Genomic DNA, 21,910 nt, shown 5'->3' with positions numbered 1-21,910 from the left:
CCTGGCTGCCGCCCATTGTACTGATTGAAGCTTCCGGGCCATCTTCAAAGGCAGCCCCACGTAGAGCGCGTTGCAGTAATCCAGGCGGAATGTAACCAGAGCGTGGACCACCGTGGCCAAGTCAAACTTCCGAAGGTATGGGCACAGCTGGCGAACAAGTCTTAGTTGTGTAAATGATCCCCTGGCCACCATTGAGACTTGGGGTTCCAGGCTCAGCGATGAGTCCAGGAGAACACCCAGACTGCGAACCTGTGTCTTCAGTGGGAGTGCAACCCCATCTAACACAGGCTGTAACCCTGTACCCTGTTCGGCCCTACGACTGACCAGGAGGACCTCTGTCTTGTCCAGATTCAATTTCAATTTGTTCGCCCTCATCCAATACGACACAGCAGCCAGACACCAGTTGAGGACCTGAACAGTCTCCTTAGTGACAGGTGGAAAGGAGTGACAGAGCTGGTCATCATCTGTGTACAGATGACACTGCACCCCAAAACTCCAGATGATCTCTCCCAGCAGCTTCATGTAAATGTTAAACAACATGGGGGACAGTACTAAACACTGTGGGACCCCATAAGTCAATGGTTGTGGGGCCGAGCAGGTGTCCCTCAATTACACTATCTGGGAATGACCCTCCAGGAAGGAACGGAGCCACTGCAAAACAGTACCTCCGAGACCCATCCCTACCAGGCGTCCCAGAAGGATACTGTGATTGACGGTATCGAAGGCAGCTAAGAGGTCCAGCAGAACCAGCAGGGACAGACTCCCCCTGTCCAATTCCCAGGGTAGATCATCGACTAAGGCAACCAAGGCTGTCTCGGTACCATACCCCGGCCTGAAGCCAGACTGTGCAGGATCTAGAAAATCAGTGTCTACCATGAATGCCTGGAGTTGTGCGGCCACCACACATTCCACGACTTTGCCCAAAAAGGGGAGATTGGAAATAGGCTGATAGCTGTCCAATTGAGTGGGGTCCTGTGATGGCTTTTTCAACAGTGGTTTGATCACAGCCAATTTGAGGCTCGCTGGAAATATGCCTTCCTGAGGGAGGTATTCACCACCACCTTCACCCACTCAGCCAAACCCCTTTGACTTCTCTCACCAGCCAGGATGGGCAGGGGTCTAGGATGCATGTGGTAGCCCTCACCTCTCCAAGCACCTTGTCCACATCCTCAGGCTGAACCAATTGAAAAGAATCCATCAAAATGGGACAAGCAGGTGCTCGTGTTACATCCTCGGAAGCTGCCGTTAATATGGTATCAAAGCTGGAGCGGATCAGAGCGACTTTGTCCACAAGGAACTGAACAAATGCTTCACAGCAGGCTTCCGAGTTGTCAGGGATCCCGTCCTGGAAGACGGGATTTAACAAACCTCTGACAACATCTCTGCCGGATGGTTTTTTGCAGACGCAATATTAGCTGTAAAGAAAGAGTTCTTTGCAGCATCTATTGCCGTAGCATATGTCCTTAGATAGGAACATAGCCGTGCTCGGTCTGATTCGTTCCGCTCTGAACGCCACATGTACTCTAGTTCCCTCTTCTTTCGCTTCATCGCTGCCAACTCCTTGGTGAACCAAGGAGTTGATTTAGCTCAGGTACTCGAGAGGGGACGTTCCGGAGCAATCATGTCTATTGCTCTAGTCATCCCATTCCAATGAGAGACCAGGGTATCAACAGGATCACCTACCGTGGTGGTAGGAAATTCCCCAAGAGCTGTCAGGAATCTGTGTGGATCCATAAGCCTCCTAGGGCGGGCCATTTTAATGGGTCCACCACCCCTGGGGCACAGTAAGCCTAAACCTGATCAGGTGATGGTCGGTCCATGGCAACAGATTGATGTTCAACTCCTCCACACCGCCACCTTCTTCCCATCCCTGACAGAAAACCAAGTCAAGTGTGCGCCCCGCACTGTGGGTGGGACCAGCTACCAGTTGGGACAGCCCCATGGTTTCCATGGTGACCATGAAGTCCTGAGCTACTTCTGCAAGGCTGGTCTCAGCATGAACATTGAAGTCCCCCAGAAAAATAAGCCTCTGGGACTCCAATGCCAGGCCTGAGACCACCCCCGCTAGCTCAGGTAGGGAGACTGTAGTGCAGTGGGGTGGTCGGTACACTAACAGAATCCCTAATCTGTCTCGGTCACCCACCCTCAGATGGACACATTCAAACAAGGTTGACTGTAGGATGGGGTACCTGGTCAGTAGGATGGAATCCTTATAGACTACTGCGAAGCCGCCTCTCCGCCCTCCAGATCTTAGTTGGTGCTGCATGGAGTACCCAGGAGGACAGAGTTGGGTGAGATTAACACCACCCGCCTCATCCAACCAGGTCTCCGTTATGCATGCCAGAATCATAGAATCATAGAATAGTAGAGTTGGAAGAGACCACATGCGCCATCCAGTCCAACCCCCTGCTAAGAAGCAGGAAATCGCATTCAAAGCACCCCCGACAGATGGCCATCCAGCCTCTGCTTAAAAGCCTCCAAGGAAGGAGCCTCCACCAAGGCCCCGGGGAGAGAGTTCCACTGTCGAACAGCTCTCACAGTGAGGAAGTTCTTCCTGATGTTCAGGTGGAATCTCCTTTCCTGTAGTTTGAAGCCATTGTTCCGTGTCCTAGTCTGCAGGGCAGCAGAAAACAAGCTTGCTCCCTCTTCCCTATGACTTCCCTTCACGTATTTGTACATGGCTATCATGTCTCCTCTCAGCCTTCTCTTCTGCAGGCTAAACATGCCCAGCTCTTTAAGCCGCTCCTCATAGGGCTTGTTCTCCAGACCCTTAATCATTTTAGTCGCCCTCCTCTGGACGCTTTCCAGCTTGTCAACATCTCCCTTCAACTGTGGTGCCCAAAATTGGACACAGTATTCCAGGTGTGGTCTGACCAAGGCAGAATAGAGGGGGAGCATAACTTCCCTGGATCTAGACACTATTCCCCTATTGATGCAGGCCAGAATCCCATTGGCTTTTTTAGCAGCCGCATCACATTGTTGGCTCATGTTTAACTTGTTGTCCACGAGGACTCCAAGGTCTTTTTCGCACACACTGCTGTCAAGCCAGGCGTCCCCCATTCTGTATCTTTGATTTCCATTTTTTCTGCCAGGTCTGCCTGCTCATCCAGGATAAGATCCTGGATAATTGCAGTTTTTCATACCACCTAGGGACAAATATTATGAGTTCCAGAAAGACTAGGGGCCCATACAGACAGGCCCAAAATGCAGGACCTGTCTGGAGGCATTCAAACGACACTTCAGGTAGAAATGAATTAATTCGGAATAAGGCAAGATTTCCTTGGTTATTCCAAATTAATTAAATACCTCATCAGAGCCAGGTCTTCCTGCACCTTTCGGGGTCCTGGAGATCAAAGGTGCTGGAGGGTGCCCCCCATTCCCCATACCCCTGATTTACCCCCTAAAACTTACCCTAAAAGCTCCCTGGCTGCCATGAAGCCTCTCCTCACATCCTCATGGCATGAGAAAACAAAGCATGAGAAGACAGGGGGATTTTCCACCTCACCCTGCCCATCTCAGGTGACATTTTCTCACGCCAGAGGAGAGACTTCATGGTGGCCAGGGACCTTTTAAAGTAATCTTTAGGAAGCAAATGGGGGGGCTTCGGGTGGCTTTATGCCATCCCATTTGACTCAGGATGGCATGTAGCCCCCTCCCCCTTATCCTGGGAAAGCCCAGATTTGGGTTGAGGAATGTTGACTGGAATCTGTGCCAAAGCAGGTTACTTTAACCTGTATTGGCATGGGTTTTAGGGCTGTCTGTAAGTGCCCTAGCCTGGGCACATCCATTGCCTAGCACTGGAGCATAGTGGTCCAGAAAGGGCCCGGTGGCTGTAACAAAAAGTTCTGGGGACACATGCAAAAATTCCAACCTCCTCTTAAATAAACTAAAAGAACCAAATCTGCTCCCTCCCCACCCCCCCACCCACCTACCCCCCCAAACAGGGATAGTTCAGAAAAGCTGCAAAGCTTCAGTGGATGCTCCAATAAGAACAGTGGGGGCTTGTATAGACTTGCAATGAACTTAAAATGATTAAAGAACCCTTCCAATCTCAGCATAGAGATTTTGGATTTCATTCAAAGCAAAAACAGAAAGACCAAAAACACATAGCACAGCCATCACAATATGCCAGAGTATTCTTTTTCTTATTTTTCCCTTTTACACTTTGTTGTTGTTGATGGTAGCGGTGGTGACAATGGCGGCAGCAAAACTGGCTTTGGGGAAAATAGAAATTCTTTGAACTTAAATTTGCACAAAGAGAAATGATAGGCATCTTACACCTAATGCATCACTGACAGAGGAAAAAGATTTATTATCCCTCAAGTATCTTTTTACAAGGAACTTATCCCAGCAGGTGGACTCAATCTGTGGTGGGTATGAAGGCGTAAAATTTGATCTGGAGATTTGGGAGCAACTGTAAAATAGCCCTTTGCGATGGTACCTTTACTAATAAGTGTTTCCATTGATATGGAAAAAAATTAAATTGAAGTTCCTCTTGTTCAAGATGAAGTAGACCAGGATAAGCAAGGGTTAAAACTATTATACACCTGGGAGGGAGGCTTATTTCCATAGATAACGGTATGTGAACTAAGCATTATCCTCTTTTCCTGCTCCAGACAATGAAGCATATTAGCTGATAATCCTTAGGGAAGGGGAGGGGAGCGTTTCCAATTAACTAAGTGGAATGGATTCAGTCTTTGGAGCTATGGTCAAGGTTTCCATTTGCCATCCATTCCTCAGTTTGGGGGGGTTGGGAACAGTAGCTAGTAGCTTCAGTTTTAAAGGCTGAATCAACCAAGTTTATTTTGCTAACTATAAGGATGGTCTAACCTGGGAATGCTAGGAATATAATTCACTAATGTACCTGCTACAGTGCGGCCCAACCTACCTATGAGAACTGTCCCTGTGGTTTCACTTATCTGGATCTGATAAAGTAAGTCCTTTCTAGATCCCACAAGCAAAGTTTGCATTTCAAGAAAGCTGATTTTATCCAGCTCAGGGAAATACAGGGCAGAATCTGATGGCTAGATGCTACAGGAATAAGACACCTGGCATGGAACTGCTAAAAGCTCAATTTCACAATTTCATGGAGAAAGTAAAATAAGAAATATCTGAAAAAATCTGTTTAGCCAGATGAATTACAGTGCAGAGTTTTAAAGGAACATGCTGACATACTCACAGAACCACATGCCATCATTTTTGAGAAATCTTAGAGAATAGGTGAAAAATGTTTCAAAACTCATTACAAAATTAGCGGGCACTGGCATTTTGTTTCTAAGGTGTTTCTAAAGTATAGTTAGTGAAAATTTCAGTACTATAATGAGAATTATAATTTTTTTTAACTTTTTGTTATAGTAATTGTGCAAGTGGGGAAACTTCAGGGACTCCTTTCTCCCTCATTTTTACAGCTATTAAGGTGAAACACATTTACCAATGTTAGTCCATCAGGTTTCAGAACATTTCACTTATCCATGGATATTTGGGGAATTTTCAATGTTTTTAAAACAACATTTTTTATAAATCCTACAAGAGCTATCTCCTTGAATTTTCTATGACACAAGATAACAGGGGATCATTCCCCTCAACTTTCAGAAATATTCATACATCTACTGATTTTACAGAATTTTTTAAAGTTTTGACAACAACATTTTTTAAAAAGCCAAACATCTATCTCATTGAATGTCTCTCATATCACCCAACAGAGCTTCCATTTAGGGATTTCTTCCCAGCCCTGCACAGAGATTTATTTACTAGAAGTATCAGTCAGTCCTCCTCTTTACAGATTCAACAATTTATTGGAACTCTGGCTGGCTACTGCTACGGAGGGATAAATATCTCCCTTATCCTGATTGAGAATTTCTGATGCTGAGCAGAATTCTGTGAAATGTAGTTTAGGGCAGGGCCTTTTGAATTCTCTGGCATATGGCTCCTCGCCTTCCCAAACTACATTTCCCAGAATTCTATGCTTTCTCAATCTTTTTCCCAGCAAACTCTGCTTTCTCCCTTCTGCTTAATGGTGAAAGTCAATTCATTTTAAAGGGAATTGCAGCCTTTTTGGCTTGGCTTTGCTTGCTTACACTGAAAATTAAACATAATTTGGGAGGCTTCCAAAGTTTACAAAATTCAAACGAAAAGGTATTGGGTAAGTTTTTATTCTTAAGTTTTTTGCACAGGACATGTCCATGTGCCAGATATCACGTCATAAGTACAAATTTAACTAATTTGATCCGACTTACGACTAGTGAAAATTTTGCACAGCCCTAATGTTTAGCTTGGTGAAGAGAAGATTGAGGGGTGGCATGATCACATTCTTTAAATACCTCAACGGCTGTCACAAAGGAAGAGTGCAGGCTTGTTCTCTGCTGCCTGAAGGGGTAGAACTTGGTCTAATATTTTAAAGTTTATAAGATGGGAGATTTCAACTGAACATTAGAAGGACCATTATAATAGTGGGGGCAGTTTGACAGTGGGACCAATTTCCTAGACACTTGATAGAGTCTTCTTCTTTGGGCATCTTTAAAAACAGGCTGGATTAGCAAACTGACTAAATATGAAACAGATGGAAACACCATCAGATGGATCTATAATTGGTTGGGAAACGGTGGTCAAGAATTGTCATCACTTGCTGTGCTTCTAACTGGAAGAAGGTCTCAAATGGAGTAACACTGTGTACATGTTAGCAATGCTCTAGCCAAATAGAAAGGTTTTAACCTGCCACCGGAAGGACAGCTGGGGGGGGGGGGGGAGTGAAGTATTGTGTGATAATTCTGCCACATAGTATGTGCCAGGGTACAAAAGCTCCAGAGCCGGGCATTGCTTGAAAGCCATCTTGCAGCCCAAAGGTGAACCTATCATGGAGTTTTCTTGGCAAAAGTTGTTCTCTGAAAGAATGTGATTTGTCTAAAGTCACCCAGTAGTTTCCTATGGTAAAGCAGGGAACCATAACAGTTAAAAATGGAATCGTTGCATTATAATTCTGTAGTATGAAAGGCCCTACTCTCTAGAGTTGCAGTCCAACACTCATAACACTATACCACACTGGGTCTCATATTTGCAAACATATAAACAAAAAGTGGAAGGGTAGGAAAGGTCACTGGAGACTAGCAGCCTGCTAGACAAGAGGAATGAAAACAACTAGGTCCATATACCTAAGCCTTGCCTGCTGTCCAGGCAAGCTCAGCAACTGATTTGCTGACCAGGAAAGAGTGCCAAGACTTAAGATGGACACTTGATTCTCAGCCAACATAGCCATTTTGTTCATTGTTCATAATGGTGGTGACAGATTGATTTTAAGCCCAGATTTAAATCCCTGATTCCATCTTCAGTTAGGACTGGAAAATATGGTTCTTTGAAATGTTGGAGGATGGCTGCCAGTCAGTGTAGAATGCACTGAGCTAAAGGGACCAATTGTCTGCCAGTTTCCTTTGATTGTTCCCTTGATTTTTCTAAATGAAAAATATTATTTTTCTGCATTCACTTTCTTAAAGCTCTGACAAACAAAATAAGAAGCCCTAAAATGAAAATATCTGCCTGGGTACATGTGTGTAGCTTATACCTTTGAGTCCAGAAAGTTGTAACCATTAAAAATATCCTTTTCATTTTGCAAGAACTCTGCACCTGGAATTAAGTTCTTTGTAGGCAAATCTCTTTATGGCGAGTGTATTATTTGCTATAGAATATTTAACTTTCAGAGGCAGTCTGAAAAATCCCATTCCAAAAGAAAAGCTCCATATGCATTACTAACATTTCTGACAGTCTTTGACCTAAAGAGAAGAGGCCAAAAAAATCTGAAAAGGTATCCCAAGTGAAAAGAAACCAATGCATTTATTTCTACTTGAGTCTTAGAGCATAAAGATGTGTCAGGATGTTGTGTGTGCATATCTGCATGTTAAAAGATAATCCATTGGCAAGTGCAGGCTATATATAAATACAAATGATAATGATCTTATATCCCCAGACAAAAGCTTTACTTTGTTAGAGCTGAGGTTGCAGATGGATGCCAATTAATTTTTTAATGCATTGTGGTTACTAAGTCATATATAGGAACACATAGAAGGTTTTCCTTAGTGATCCTTAAATATGCATCATTAAAAGGAGGCTTCTTAAACTTTTATTAGGGCTATTTCACATTATATCCCATCAAATCTTGAGTTTGTAGTTTGATACAGTGCTGAAATTAAACATCAAACCTCAGGATATCATAAGATGGAAAAGAACACAGTTAAAAGTGGAATCATTGCATTATACAGTGATACCTTGAGTTACTTCTTGTTTACTTTTTGGAAGGAGAGCAATGACCAATCTTGATAAAATAGTTAAGAGTAGAGACATCACACTGGCAATGAAGATCCACATAGTTAAAACAATGGTATTCCCCGTAGTAACCTATGGATGCGAGAGCTGGACCATAAAGAAGGCTGAGAGAAGGAAGATAGACGCTTTTGCACTGTGGTATTGGAGGAAAATTCTGAGAGTGCCTTGGACCACAAGAAGATCCAACCAGTTCATACTCCAAGAAATAAAGCCTGACTACTCACTGGAGGGAAGGATATTAGAGGCTAAGATGAAGTACTTTGGCCACATAATGAGAAGACAGGAAAGCTTGGAGAATATAATGATGAAGGGGTCAACCAAGGGCAAGATTGATGGATGTTATCTTTGAAGTGACTGGCTTGACCTTGAAGGAGCGGGGGGGGTGACAATGGCCGACAGGAAGCTCTGGTGTGGCCTGGTCCATGAGGTCATGAAAAGTCAGAAGTGACTGAATGAATAAACAACACCTGAGTTAAGAGTTTAATTCATTCTGTGACCAAGCTCTTAACTTAAATTGCCCCAATTTTTGTTCTTAAATAAGAAAATGTGTTTTTTATAAATAACAAATAATGTATTTTTTAAAAACCTGCACATTCACATGGTACAATAAAAATTAACTTTTAAATGGTAGGAGTGCAGATGTCAAAACCTGGAAGCTCTTAGAATAAAAGCACACTCACAAAGGGAAATCCTTGGATACAGCTTTATTTTCCTTCTTACCACTGGCAATAGAAAGACAGCTCTGAATAGTTCCCGCCAATTTCGGTGTATATCATTCTGCTAACCCATGACCCCTCCCACTAGCTACATTCAATTCCCACCAGCATCCTACAGTTTCTGTTTCCCCCAGTCCAGATGGCCCTTATCTCATATGCACTCCTATCCATTCTCCCAGCCTCCCCCTCTCAACAGCCAGGGCATGGGGTGGACGGAGCAGCTTGTTCCAAGCTGCTACAGACACATTCTGACAGCAGAGTAGTGGCCAGGAAGCACATTTGATGTAACAAGATGTGTGTTGGCCACTGTAACAGCAAGGCAAAACCTGCACATTCACATGGAACAAAAAAAAAAGATCAACTGTTAAATTGTAGAAGCACAAAGTTGTTGCAAGGAAGCACAAAGTGAAGAGGCAGAAGCATCATTTTCTTCATATTGCACTCATTCCAGCCACCCTCCCTCTCTTGCTCTTTCTCCCTCTTTCTTCATGAAGCCAAACATAACAAGAATAAAAAAACCACACAAAATCAACTAACCCAAAGTTTCTCAAAGTGGGCAAGAGAAAGTGGGCACAAATCTCCCAAAGCCAACAAGAGCAGATAGCATTCTCCCAATGTTGCAGATATTGCCCGAATAAAGATCATTTTTCAGATAATTTAAAAGACCTGCAAAGTTTCACCCATTGTAATGACATTCTATGGGTGTGGGAATTTTACCCCTTCTATAGCTTGCTCAGACATGCTTGTTTCAGCTCCACCCACTAGGGATTTCACAGACTACTCTGAAATATATCTTTGGCAGTGGCTGAGGGAAGCATTACAGTTTTCTGGGAGCTGCTGACCTCCATCTCCTCTCTGTCCTGTTGACCAACTCTTCATCCTCACTATCTAAGCTGGCCATGACAGTCCTCTCCATCTTCTCACCAGGTTTAATGTTCACAGCTTGGGCACAGGAAAATGAAGCAGAGAAAAGTTATGCCCATGACTTGCTCGTGCCACCACACGCCTTCACGGTATCACAGCCACAGCACTAGTGACCTATTGCACCAGTGGCAACACTGGAACAATGTGCTTTTAGGAGCTATTCATGGGTTTCCCCTGTGAATTAAAAGATATGGCCAAACAATGGGAGGAAATGTGAAATGCCACCACTAGTATGCATTGACATTGTACAATAAGCAGCATGATCATATGCTGTTAAACAACTGCTAATGTGCACCCCAGCCCTCATGTGATAATTTCCTATATATCCAGTACATTGTGTACAGGAGTCTCCTGCAGCCGGGTGCCTCCCAGATGTTTTAGACTACAAGTCTCACCACACCCACCCATTGACTATCCTGGGTGAAACCCTTGTGAAATGTAATCCAAACGACTGGGTGGGCATTGGGGAAGGCTGATACCTAGCTCTCCTTGCATTAGCGAGGATTTGTGAGTCAAGTTAAATATAAGCCTTCCTTGTATTATGTGTTGGACTACAGTTCTGGAGACCAGGGTTCAGTAGGTGACCTTGAGTGAGTCACACACTTTCTCCCCCAGAAAACCCTGTGAAGGGTTTGCCTACAACATGAAGGAACACAACAACAACAGCCAGTGGAATTACATTCATTCTCAATCAATTTCCAAACTGTTGTCATTGTGTTAGCTAGGAAGAATTCAATTCCCTTGACTCTGTAGGTGCGGGAATAGGAGCGGTTTAAATAAAATGGACCGGGTGCCAGAAGGATACATGGCGACCTCTCAACACTGGGAGCCATGGTCCACCTCTAGATAATGCACACATTGTGCTAGCCACAAACCTGTTTCTTCCCATTTCAAAAGCCCTTTTTTCCTCGATGTGTGCTGTATTTTTTAAAGGCTCCTTTGGTAATGGCAAAGCCTTTGGTAGCAGTGTGTATGAGTAAACACTCTGTACAAGTCAGGTACAGAGGTGTACGTTTCTGTGAAACTGCCCACTTCAGTTTCCCCCTTATCAAATAAATTAAAGGTGTTTCATCTGTACTTATAAGTACATCATTACTTCTAAGTGCTATATCATCATTATCAAAGTGTTCTCACACCATCACAGAAAGACCTTGACATGCTGTAAATAACTTTGCCTCTTGCTTTGATGCTACACAGACTCTTGCAATTGTGTTTATTGTCTGCGGGCATTATGGATGCCTAATGTGGAAGAACTGGAGAGTGCATACTCCAAATGAATAGGTTTACATTCTGTTTCTATTCAAGTCAGATCTCTGTCTCCGATAATGTTTGATACATCTTTTCAGAGATGGGGGTGGAGAATGAAAAAAAGGCTTTGAGAGTGTTGGTGGAGGGGATACATGAGGGAATGAATGTGGAAAAGAAACCCTTGAGACCCTTACATTTCTGGTAGTTTATTTTCCTTTTTTATACTTCAGTAAATGGAGAGGAAGCGGAAGGTGTGTGGAATTAAGTGGCGTTTGAATCTGAATAGATTCAGAACATTGTTTTGGGGACAAAATTCTCCATGGATGTGTTAAAATCATATCTCTCAAATTGGTCATAGCAACCACACTTTGAAGGTATTTAACATTGATGCTTAGAGTGGACTAAGGATATTTCTGAAGACTGTTTATTTCTTCTATTAGTGCCCTTTGAGACCTCTTTTTTCTAAAGCAAAGGTTCAGACTTGGCGTGTCTTCACCTGAATGTACCCTAATTCCAGAGACATAGGTGATATGGTCTGTTGTCTGTTTTAAAGTCATTTTTGACTTGTGAAACCCTATCAAAGGGTATCCTTAGTACATTCTGAAGCCGAGATTCTGGGACTTGCCCAAAGTCATTAAATAGGTTTCCATGGCAAAGCAGGGATTTGAATCCTGGCCTCCTTTTGTCCTAGTCCAATACTCCTACCTTTACAACATGCTGACCTTCAATGATAGGGTAGCACCTCCGATCCCTCTACTCTTCAACTTCACCTTTATTTCCCCCTGCTTTCCCAGATTAACTTTGCTGCTGGTTGTATTGATTTGACTGAGTTGGCTTAAGCAACTGTTGAACTCATTGCTAATTTAAACAACAAATGTTGATTTTTTATTATTATTATTATCAGTGTTTTGTGTTCTTTCTCATTTTCAATCTCTCTCTCTCTCCCTTTCTGTAGAATTGAAAAAAGCAAGGTAAGAAGTGACCTCTATCATATACTGTCCATAACAATTGCTTCATGGTGATTCAATATGAGAGCAACCCACCAGATTGTATTTATACTGTATATAAAATACATCAAAATAAATTATGGTTCTACGTGTGGAAGTTTTACAGTACTCTCTGGCATCCTAGAAATTATGGGACTAAAGGATTTTTTTTTTGGCAGAATAAAATTCTTATTTGGGTGTGATCCCCTTGTTTCACTCCCTGGCTTAGTTAAATCCCAGGAAAAATTTCAAATGCATATGGGTGCATATTTTCTAATGTACACATCCCAAAGATATCATTCATTCAATAAGGTTCACTATTATCCCTGGTTCTATGTTTCCACATGAAGTTCTGGAACACATCCCACATGGATACATGTGGTGTACTGTATCTTAGGGTGCATCTACATTGTAGAATTAATGCAGTTTGACACAACTTTAACTGCTATGGCTCTAAGCTATGGAATCATGAGAACTGTAGTTTTACATGGCTTTTAGTCTTCTCTGCGACCATACCTCGAGAAGTCTGATCTGACCATGGTGGTCCATGCCTTAGTTACCTCTAGACTGGACTATTGCAATGCGCTCTACGTGGGGCTGCCTTTGAAGACGGCCCGGAAATTACAACTAGTACAGCGATCGGCAGCCAGGCTTCTAACTGGAGCAAATTACAGGGCACATTCAACGCCTCTGTTTAAGGAGCTCCACTGGCTGCCGTTTACTTTCCGGGCCCAATTCAAGGTGCAGGTTATCACCTACAAAGCCCTAAACGGTTTGGGACCCACCTACCTTAGAGACCGCATCTCCCCCTACGAACCCGCACGTTCTCTTCGCTCGTCGGGGGAGGCCCTCCTCTTGCTCCCACCACCCTCGCAGTCACAGTTGGTGGGGACGAGAGAGAGGGCCTTCTCCGTCGTGGCCCCCCGGCTTTGGAACTCGCTTCCTAGAGAGATCAGGCAGGCCCCCACCCTCCTCTCCTTCCGTAGGAGCTTAAAAACCTGGCTCTTTCAAAAGGCCTTTGATACTTAATCTGGTGTTGGACTGATCGATCTGCCCATTTTATAATAGCCCCGTTCTTGAGGTGTTGCCAATGCTATATTGCACTTTGTCCATTTTAACTGTGAAATTATCTTCCCCATTTCGGCCCATTTCGGCACATGTTGCACATTGCCTGGGTTCTATGAATTAGTCTCCAGTGTTAATATTGTATGTTTTATGTTGATTTTAACGATTGTTTTTACTGTAATTGATGTTTTTATTGGATGACTGTTTTATTGCTGTGTTTTGATATTTGATTGTTTTATCGGGCAAGGCCCCATGTAAGACGCCCCGAGTCCCTTCGGGGAGATGGGGCGGGGTATAAAAATAAAGTTATTATTATTATTATTATTATTATTATTATTATTATTATTATTATTATTATTATCTGTCAAGGAGTGCTTGTGCCTCACAAAACTATGACTTCCATGATTCCATAGCATTGAGCCATGACAGTTAGTGGTGTCAATCTGCATTCATTCTACAATGCAGATGTACCATTATTCGGTCCCAAAGCCAATATTATTCACAACTGCATGTCCATTAAAATGGGGGGGGGGGAGGGGGGAGAAATGTAAAACTTCAGCAAGTTTTATGGTGGACACCAAAGGCATGGTTCTCCATATTCAAACACAATAAATATAGTTCAAACTGAAACCATGTTGTCATGTTGGTTTTCATTATGAAAAGATTCAATATAAATATTAACTTTCCAAACAGCACAGTACACAATACCTTCTTAAGCTAGTTTTTTGAAGACTGGTTGTGTATACATTTGGCATCATGTCTGTGTCTTGCTAAAACACTACATACTTTCTTTAACCACCAAAGTTAAACCATTTTCCCATGGGTTGATTCCATCATTTTTTATTGGGTAGGAGGAGAAAGAACCTGGATTTTATGGCTCATGCACCCTAATATAATGGAGCAACTTCACTTGTTCACTTGTCCTGTCCTTCTCATTCTCATCAGTGCAATAGTGCTACTGACATTCTGATCTTCCATTCATTTCAGGAAAGCTTTCACCAAAGATGTACCCAGCTAATTCTGTACATTTTGCTCAATATCAAGGGGAAAGAGGTGCACAGGTGGCTGTTTCATTCACTGCAAATAACCTTACAGGTACGAAAGCCTAGCCGACAATGTTCTTACACCTTTTCCTTCCAGCAAATGAGCGAATGACGGTTCCCTTCGGCTCTATAGCATATTCCCATTAATGACTAATTGCTTTTAATAGACACGGCTGCACACAAAGGAAAGGTTCTGAAGTAGCAAGCACAATTCACAGAGAGAGAAATAACAGTTATAATTTCATGTACCAAGTCACCCATCCTCCTACAGCAAAGAGCTCTGGATTCTACAAAGGCAGTGAAGAAATGGAGGCCCCTAATGATATGTTTTAGCGATCGCATCGCTATTCTAAAGCATGACTGTAATAACAGCACCTTCCTACTCAATAGGTCTGCTCCTTTCAAAGTCACTTCTCCCCTGGTTAAATTCAGATTTTAATTGCTTCTTATTTCTGTCAAGAAAATGGAGGCAACGGTTATGGAAGAGCCTCTCAAAGAATCATCCAGGGTCTTTGCATAACAGCATTGGCTCCGGCTGCAACCTTTAAGACTCTGCAGCCCTTACAGCTATTGGTATACAGCGTGTATCAAATTCCAGATGGTAGATGGCATGTTTCAATACTCCTCCACAGATTCATGACCCCCCTGTACAGGGAAAAGTAAAATGACAGGTAGTAGAATTCCATCAAAGCATTTTTTTTTCCTGGTTTGCTAGTTGTTTGCTGTTACTGTAGAGAGCAGGGTTATAGTTTTCTTTTCTCTTTTCTTTTTGTGAAGGAGCATTCAGACATGAGAAAAACCTTTACTACATCATGAGTGCAGTACAACCCTGTATCCATGGGAGATATGTTCCCAGACATCACATATATATTCAAAACTGCAGTTAATAGTGAAATAAAGAAAAAAAGAGTTATGCTAATGGACGAGAAGGAGGAGGAAGAGGAGGAGGTGGTGGTAGTGGAAGAAGAAGAAGAAGAAAAGAAGAGGAAGATAAATCCAGCACTTGTGGCTACTTTTTAAACTCCCTTCAACAATAGATCATCTTGTGTGCCAAAGACTTATAATAATAATGAAAAAACTTTATTTATATACCGCCCTATCTTCCCAAGAGGACTTAGGGCAGTTTCCAATATAAGGTAAAACAATCAATTGCCAAAAAGAAAAACCATGCAACATAATTAAACATCATAAAACAATAACATACAATCCTATAAAACAACCACAAAAATTTTAAATCCAGTTTCAATGTACTCCATCAGACAGGTTCAAAATACCAATGGCCAAAATTTCAGAATGGACATGGCTGTCAGGATCCTGGCTGCAGAGCACCAATAGCCTTACACAGAGGCCAGTCTCTAATATCTTTATTAAAGAAATATATAAAATCAATAAAAACAAGTGAAGAATATAGTTCAGAAGCAGACCTTCCAGATAAGGTCAATTATAGTCCAGAAATGTATTGTCCAATATAAGATATTAGAGTTCAAAGTTTAAATCCACTTGACCGAAACACACACTTTGCCAAGCAATAGTGTGGGGAAATAACAGAGTCTTTAAAGTCCAATGAAGCTTGACAACAAGGCTGGAAATAAACTTGATTCTCGACTAGATCCTTGACTGAAGGCAAGACGAACATGAAGCATGAAACAGAGTCCGTGGTAAAACGTGAGACAAGGCTAGGCTTGAAGCTTGATCCGGGAAGCAAGGAACTGGGATTACGAAGACCACACACGATCTCTCTCCTCAAGCTGATCAATTGACTCCACAAAGAAATCCTCGCGCCAAACACCTATATTGGGTCTCGTTTTCCCGCCAACAGAACTCTTTCCCTAGAGAACGAGAAGCGAAACCCAACTCTGTCCAGATGCATGACTCCTTAGAATTTCCCAAGGGAAGCAGACCTAATCAGCCATTTGTTTGGCAGCGATTCTCAGGCTTCTGCGATTAGCCTCCCTGGCTCCCCTATCTCTAGAATAATTTTCCCTCCTGGAAAACGGGGGGGGAGTTCTGCCCAAGGCCTGTTTGGCTGAATTCTTGTGGACAAACATCAACATCCTGCAGGTGAAGAGGCTCCGGCTCTTGCTGAACCGGCGAAAATCCCATGTTTTCCTCTTCATCTGCCACAATAGTACTAGGAACAGGACTACAAGGCCCATGAGTCATCACAATGGCCAACTTTGAAGGGCTAGGCAAAGGCTAGTGCTACGGAGTATCATAGGGCTGGGGAAGTGGATAAAGTACAAAGCAGAGTCCTAGTTGACAACCAAAGGAAGGGCCTAGGGACCAATCATTCTTGAAAGCCTGCTAGAACTATCATGTTTTCAGGTTCCTACAGAAGGAGGACAGTGTAGGGGCTTGCCTGATCTCTCTGGGGAGGGTGTTCTAAAATCAGGGGCTACCACCAAGAAGGCCCTCTCCCTCGTCCCCATCAACCACACTTGTGATGGTGGTGGGAGTGAGAGGAGGGCCTCCCCGGGAGATCTTAGCATTTGTGCCGGTTCACAGGGGGAGATACGATCACAAAGATAGGCAGGGCCCGAACTGTTTAGGGCTTTGTAGGTCATCATCTGCACATTGAATTGGGACTGGCAGCTTATCAGCAGCCAATGGAGCTGCTTTAGTAGGGTGTTGTATGCTCCCTATAGCTAGCTCCAGTTAGCAGCCTGGCTGCCAACCTTTGAACCAGTTGAAGTTTCCAGGCCGTCTTCAAGGGCAGCCCCACGTAGAGTGCATTGCAATAATCCAAATCTGGATGTAATCAAGGCATGGACCACCATGGCCATGTCCAACTTTTTGAGGTACGATCGCAGCTGGCGCACAAGCTTTAACTGTGCAAAAGCCCTCCCAGCCACTCCCAACACCTGATCATCAATCATCAGCACTGAATCCAGGAGGACCCCCAAGGTGAATAACAGCGCATTGCCGCCATCCACCCAAAAAAAAAAAAAAACCCAAAACAATATGATGGAAGAAGTTTTCAAGAATGGATTCATGTGAAACTACATGTTTGCTTAATGGTGGGCTAGGAAAGTTCTGTACAGGCAATCCCTGAGTTACAAACATCCAACTTATAAATGACTCATAGTTAAGAATGGGCATGGGACAGAAGGAAGTGAGAGAAATCTACCACTCGGGAAATTGTTGTCATGAGGAAAAGGTGTCTCCACTGAAGAGTTTTCACCAATCCTTGTTTTCACAACAAGCCAAATTTTTCAAAATCCAATTGTCACAGGGACAGAAAGTGAGGTGAAATCTTCTGAACAAGGGCACAGAAAGAAAAACAAACAGCGGAAAGGTGTTAACCCTTCCCTATGCTATCTTTCTATATGGCTGCAGTTACACTTAAAAATGTACCCCATTGACATACAAGTTCAACTTAAGAACAAACCTATAGAACCTATCCTGTTCATATCTTGGAGACTGCCTGTAAATCAAAGAATCGGTTTTTCTATTTGGGGGACTTACTGCAGCTCACATCACACCCTCAAAGCCCATGTCCAGTTTTGTAAAGCCTTGAAAGGTGGAGGGAGCCAAACATAGGGAGCGGAGATACATCCACTTTCCATTATTATCAGAATGAACAATTTCCCTCCAAAGTGTTGAGTGAATTCTAGAATAGATCTTAGATCATGCAAAGGAATGATGTCCTAAAGCAGTGGTTTTCAACCTGTGGGTCGCTAGGTGTTTTGGCCTACAACTCCCAGAAATCCCAGCCAGTTGACCAGCTATTAGGATTTCTGGGAGTTGAAGGCCAAAACATCTGGGGACCCACAGGTTGAGAACCACTGTCCTAGAGCTTTAATTAGCACCACACATAAAGTTGTTATATATCCTAGCAAAGCAGCAATTGGGAGATTCCATCTAGGTGTGATGTAAAGTAACCATCCGAGGTCCTGAATTTAATCCTCCAAATAGGTTCAGCACATTGGATAGCTCCTTTAAATTAAATCTGCTATGAAGATTCACTCCACTGCAATGTAAGCCCTCATATACCCCTGAATCTTCAACATACACTAAATGTACAGGGTTTTCCTTGTAGGAAGGGGGGGGGGGGGAGAGAGAGAGAGAGAGAGAGAGAGAGAGAGAGAGAGAGAGAGAGAGAGAGAGAGAGTAAAGTTGGAAATTGGATGTTTGTTGCCAGATTAATCACTTTTTGCAAAAGTAAAAGGATCAGGTAATTGGTGATTTTAAAGACCCCCGTTTCCATGATTTCCGAGAAGCTGCTGCCAATCAGGGTAAACAGTAATGAATTAAACTGGCCGATCTTCTGACTTGGTATAAGGGAGCAGCCTATGTACATTCTTGTGGAAATAGCTCACGCAGGTTTAGAATGTTTGTAAAATATTGCTCTGTAAAGCTATAACCAAGCTATAGCTTATAATGCCTTTCAAATAGGGCATAATTAACGGCTATCGGCACTGGCTATATTTCCTCAGGAACCAATATAGAACAACAGTAAAACCACCCAGCTAGCCCAGAAAGGTCAGAAAGTAAAGGGAAATTATTAAGCAGCCACGGAAGCCCACATGATATGATCCATATACCACTAGGCAATGAAATTAGTTGCTATAGTAACCCAAGAGTCCATCATTAATTTTAGTTCTATAGTTCTGGGGTTTTTTGTTTGTTTGTTTGTTTTGTAAAATGGTGACTGTTGGAAGAGAAAGCTTGAAGCACAGGGAAAGAAAGAGGAGGAAGGACAGACGTGAGAATCACATAAGGAGAAGCAATGAAGAGGTTGGGTGCTTTCCATAATACAGGAGATTGGATTGGGAAACAATGTGGGGAAATGGGTTGGCAGAAACATTTATGAGGCAGTTTTCTGTGTTTTCTCTCTCGGAACCAGTGAAGTAAATGGATGAAATGCAAAACAAATCTTCCAAGAGAGATCTTCTGAGTACAGTTTTGTTTTTATCGGTTTCTTTTTTTTCCAGCTGCATGAATCCGTGAAGACAAATAAATGCCCAGCCAGTTCATAAGAAGCCAGTCAAGGATTCAACAATAATTGAATAATGAATGTCCAGAAGAGAGATGATATGTGATTGGGATCTCCTAATAATAACAGAAGAGCATTGACAATTCATACTGGTTTGTGAGACCATAAGAAGCTTTGCCTCATCTCTAATCTCCGTTCAGTGACTCCAGGGCAAACATGCTTGTCATGACTCCCCTGGAGGCAGCCACGTGCACTCACTGTTGTGAACTCACTGTTGTGGTGGGTTGGAGTCTAACCAGGACATGATCACATCAGCCCTGGTGGACCATCATTTTATCATCCATGTCATAGGCCCCACGCCCAGACAACCACAGAGCTCTATGAAGGCCCCTGACCATCTTGAGAACTCCATGCTGACATCATGACCTTTTTTCTGGTCACATGGACACCTCTACTGATATTAACATGTGGCATCTGCAACAGCCAGTAGCTCACTGGGGCCTTGGCTGAGGTTTTAACAAGCTCTGGTCCCTTTCATTTGTCATGCCTCTCCTGGAGAGTTCATTTTCCTCAGAAGACAAAAAAAGACCTATGGCAGCTGAGTCCTCCTTCAGCAGTTTATCCTGATGAACAGCCAGGTCCTCCTGGAGTTCAACAAGAAGCAGCGCTGGATGAGAGATCTAGAATCATAGAGTTGGAAGAGATCACAGCAGCCATCCAGTCCAACTCCCTGCCATGCAAGAAAATACAATCCAAGTTCTCATGAGTGAAGATAAATTAACCATTTTATGCAGGACTCTCAGACACAGGAAAAGGTGACATGTCCACACCCCTGAGATATTATTTTTAAATGCTGTTGGATCAAGCTGAGGTTCAATTAAAGACATATGGTGTCTACCTGGATAGTAGTGAGAACAACTTTTCTCATGATTACCAAAACCTGCTGCTGAATGCCTTCAATTTGACCTTCTGATTGCTCACCAGCTTTTTTATTTGGCTTCTCTTCTTGGATATTGTTTTGATTTATAATTTATTGACCTCAGATCATTGACTATTGAAGAATTCATGCCTCGGCTTTTGAATTCTTGTTAGAGCGGGATACTATCCGTCACAAGTATACTACATTGTCATCTGGGATTGTATTAACTACAGATAGCATGCTACAAAAAAAAAAGACTAAGGCTGCATAGCATAGGCCTTCCATCCTAGTCTGTGTGGTGTAGCAAACTCCCAAGCTCTGATATGTATGTGTATGTATATCTTCCACACGCTCACACACGCCTGGCTGGTTTCCCCATTGTATTTGTCACTGATGTGCTAATGAATGGTTTCCAAAATTGAGTTCATTTATTGACCAACAAGTGTATAATCAACATTTTAATGTAAAGGGTAAATCCACCCTATTTATATTCCTTAATTTCTGGTTGATTATATAGGCATATTTTTCCATTCAGCCTAGTATTGTCTGTTTTGACTGGTAGTAGAACTCCAGGGCCTCAGAAAGGGTTCTTTGAACTATAGATTTCAGGCACTGAATCCAAGGCCTTTGAAAAGCAGAAAGTATTCTATCATTGTTTTGGTTTTTCTTAGAGTCAACTGTTCTGGGGATGCCTTTACCTAGGCATAGTGCGGTTGTCTATATCCAAAGTGTTTCTTGCTTAAGTTTTAATAATTACTTGGTTTTTAACTATGCAAGAGCTCATTCATATAGTATTTTATGTAGTAATTTAAGGGTGCATCTCGCCATTGCATTAAGTAGTATTTTAATGATTTATGTAGTATTTTAATGGTGTATTTTGTATTATATTTAATAATCTATTTTTTGTGTATTCATTTGTTTGTCCTGTATGTGAAAGACCTATGGTCAAAGCATTAAACTACCACTGGTTTTTCTTAGTATTTTATTTATTGCAGACTTCTAGATCTGGCATAGCTGGGTTACATTTTATCTAATTCATTGTCCATTTCTCCATCTCATTCCTCCTGAAGTTATATGACCCAATCAAATGGACAGAGCCCATCAGAGCCCATCATATGACATGGAGCTACTGGGCTTTGTCCTGGCAGCGTGCTGGCAGTGAGCCGGCAGTGCACTAAGAGGGAGCCATGAGTATCCTCATTGAAGAAGTCAGGGACAGCTGGGATGGCAGCCCACAACCATGGTAAGGGGACGATGCTGGGAGCTGCCCCAGGGTTTTCCCTGCTGTCCCCCAGCTTCTGGACTTCCATCTAATGAGGTCCATACTAGCAGATGATGAAACAAGTAAAGTCATTGGGTTCTGAATGGCAAACCAGTGTTGCAATTGTTCAATCTCACCAATGCTATCCAGGGTTCTTTTCTTTGGCTTTTCAGCTGGAAGGAAACTCTTAAGGGTCTGCCAATTATGGAAGAGAAAGTTGGAACTTGTGGTATTTGCCTAGGCAGCATAGCAGCAACACCCAATGAAAGCCAAGTGGCTTGGAATGGATGAAAGAAAGCCATTCCATTGACTCAGCAAGCAAAAGCGTTATTGTGATTATTTGTCATGGCAGTATGTGCCCAGAGTGCAAAACCAAGCCAGATCTAATAGAGCAGGGCTAGAAAGGGGCATGCCTGGGTCTAAATGTTTCCCCAAGTATTTTTCCTTCAGATTCCCTAAATTATCCTTCATAGGGCCAAAAGAAAAAAAAAGGCCTTTT

The 21,910-nt window shown here is 42.8% G+C and overlaps 1 long non-coding RNA gene across 1 annotated transcript; it reads left to right on the top strand.

The window, feature by feature from the left end:
- Positions 1-7,525: 7,525 nt before the first annotated feature.
- Positions 7,526-21,130, top strand: LOC134295555 (uncharacterized). The gene is made up of 2 exons (XR_010002179.1): positions 7,526-14,347; positions 19,230-21,130. It is a non-coding gene; the product is annotated as an uncharacterized LOC134295555 (long non-coding RNA).
- The last annotated feature ends 780 nt before the right edge of the window (positions 21,131-21,910 follow it).

Source organism: Anolis carolinensis, chromosome 1, assembly GCF_035594765.1.
Source record: "Anolis carolinensis isolate JA03-04 chromosome 1, rAnoCar3.1.pri, whole genome shotgun sequence".
Classification (NCBI taxonomy): domain Eukaryota; kingdom Metazoa; phylum Chordata; class Lepidosauria; order Squamata; family Dactyloidae; genus Anolis; species Anolis carolinensis.
Note: the sequence above shows the minus strand (reverse complement) of the source record. Positions and strands in the feature narration are given on the sequence as shown.